The sequence below is a fragment of the Populus euphratica genome, unplaced genomic scaffold (assembly GCF_000495115.2).
Source record: "Populus euphratica unplaced genomic scaffold, PopEup_1.0 scaffold754.1, whole genome shotgun sequence".
NCBI classification, from domain to species: Eukaryota; Viridiplantae; Streptophyta; class Magnoliopsida; order Malpighiales; family Salicaceae; genus Populus; species Populus euphratica.
Window position 1 is genome coordinate 29220 of NW_011500630.1, and position 3114 is coordinate 32333.

Here is a 3114-nt window from a genome sequence, read left to right on the forward strand (position 1 = left end):
CCATTCGTGCTTGAGATGAAATGCAAGAATAATTTTTAAAGAAGTTTTTTGCCGTCTAACAAAACAAACTTTTTCAAAAGATAACTCACCATTTTCACTCAAAAACCAGGAGAAACATTTTACAAATGTTGGGATAGGTATCGAGACTTGCTTAGTACTTGCCCTCATCATGGTTTTGAAACATGGAGATTGGTTTCACATTTCTATGAAGGGTTAACACCTAAAGATAGGCAAATGGTTGAATTGATGTGCAATGGAACTTTTAAAGATAAAGACCCTGATGAAAATATAAAGACCCTGATGAAGTAATGAAGTATTTAGATTTGGTAGCTGAAAATGCTTAAAATTAGGACATCGCAGGGACTTATAAGGCACCGGGTAAAACACAACATTATACATCTAGTAGAGGTATGTACAACTTTATGGAAGACAATAACCTCCAGGCCAAGCTTGCATCTTTAACTAGAAAAATTGAGGCACTAGAATTGAAAAAGAGTGGTCAATTAAAATCTGTTGAAAACATTGTGTGTCAAATCTGTGAAACAAATGAACACTCAACCAACGATTGTCCAACCTTGCCTTCTTTTAAAGAATGTCTCCATGAACAAGCCCATGCTTTAAACAGTTTCCAAAGGCCCAACCACAACCCATACTCACAAACATACAACCCTGGTTGGAGAAATCACCCAAATTTCAATTGGAAGAGTGAGAACAACAATGCACAAACTTCACAACCACCGTTTCAAGCACACCATAATTTCCAAAATTCTCATGGATATGCACCTCCTTATGCTCCACCTCCTAGAAGAAATCTTGAGGAAACAAAATCTTGAAGAAACGCTGCATGCATTCATTGAAAAGCAAGAGATAATCAACATTCAACTTGCTCAAACCATAACAGATTTTAAAGATACTCTTGCAAAATTAACATCTGCTCTCAGTTTCCAAGAGAAAGGTAAGTTTCCATCTCAAACACAACAAAATCCCAAAGGGCAATACAATGCAAATGCAAGTAGTTCCGGAAGCCAACACATGGATCAAGTCAAATCAGTCACTACTCTGCGCAGTGGTAAGGTTATTGAAAAACCCTCTCTTGAACCTTATGAGAAAGATGATGAGTCAATCTCTGAGGGTAAGGAAGGGGTTGAATCTGAAAATTGCAAAGAAACGACTGATTCTCCGCCAGCACTTCCATTTTCTCATGCCATGACCAATCAGGAAGAAATCGAGGATGAAAAAGGCATCGAAAAGGTTGATGCGAATCTTTTATCAAAAGTGACAACAGATTCGACACCCGACATCACACCAATCGATGATTACTTTCCTGATGAATCTCTACTTTCTCTTAATTCAATGCCTTGGTTTGCTAAAAATATCAATTTTCTTGCTTCAGGATTTTTGCCAACTCATTGGAGTATTGAAGACAAAAGAAAATTTTTGAGCAACGAGCAAAATTTTTATTGGGATGACCCTTACTTATTCAATTATTGTCCTGATCAAATATTTCAAAAATGCATTCTCGACAATGAGGTAAGTAATTTCATTAAATTTTGTTACTCTAAGGCATGTGGGGATCATTTCTCATCAAAAAAGAGGATTGTAGAAATCTTACAAAGTGAATTTTACTGGCCCATCATATTCAAGGAGTCAGATGCATTCCGCAAAAACTGTGAAAATTGTCAGAAGGTGGGATTTATTTCAAAACACAGAGAGTCTTTAGATAATCTTCTATTGACTCTTAAGTCTCATCATAGTCAAGATAAGCATCGTGCAATTCATAACTTAGGAACCCATTTTCATAAAGAACATGCTTGGCATAGTCTTGGGAATCTGACTAAAAAAAGACCCTGTTTGCCAGTTTTTAAGAAAACTGGATGGGAAGCCTATCCCCGACCCATAGAGGGCGTTTAAGCCGTTCTTGGACGTAAAACCAAGGGAAGATGTGAGCCACAATCACAACTGCGATTTGAATTTTTTTTGTTTGTAAAAACTTGTGTCTTTTGGTTTTATTATTGTGTTTTGTTATTTCTTATTTTTGTTTTAGTGTGTTTCAGGTTTTGTCAGTGTTCGTTATTTCAGGTGATATCTTCTATACTCTATCTTTCTACCTTAGAACATTGAGGACAATGTCTCGTTTTGGTTGGGGGGAGAGGGTAGTAGTTGATAAAAAAAAAAAATTGTTTTTCATTTCATAAAGCATGTGCATAATTGTTGTTACTAGGATGGCAGAGTAAAGGAGTTCTTTTGTTAAAGTGACTCTTGAGACGCATCTTAGTAACCATTCTTAACAAGGTCTATTATAATACTTCCTGAAATATTCAGGTTTACAAACTCTCGTATTGTTACCACTTAATTCTGCTCAGATACTTATTTAACATGTATTCTTAAACCTTAATTTACACACACACACTTTAACATATGATTGTGGGTTGCATATTGGATTATTACATTATTTATGTTCTTTTGTTAAAGGTAACAACTAAGGGAAAGGGATTGTATATAATTAAAAAGAAAAAAAAAAAAAAAAAAAAAAAAAAAAAAAAAAAAAAAAAAAAAAAAAAAAAAAAAAAAGAAAAAAAGAAAAAAAAATGATGATAATAAAAATGTAGATAAGTTTGATTTCGTAGCCTCCCTAACCTAAGCAATTAAGCCCGAAGGGGTGTTTTAACACCTAATACCCTAAAGTCAACTGACTTGGGAGCTATTGGCCCAACGCTTGTTACATGGGTTGAGGAGAAAAGCTTAAAGGAATCAAACATTGCACTATCTACATATCAGTATCTGCGACCCGAGTTACTAAGCTCGTAGGGGTGTCTTAACACCTAATGCCCTAAGACCAACTGGTCTGGGAGTCATTAGCTGAAAGCTCGTTACATGGGTTAAAGATGCATGATGTTTTTAAAGTATATGTATATAGAGTTAAAAAAAAAAAAAAAGACAAAAATAGTAATCCCAACCCAAGGAAGTTAACCTTAAACATTAGAACAAAAATTTTGTTTTCTTCCAAGAAAAGCCCCATAATTATGTGTTGATACATTGAGCACAAAAGAAAGGTTTATTAATATCTTGTTAAGAGGTATTGAGCAGATATATAAATTTAATGAGAGTTTGTTT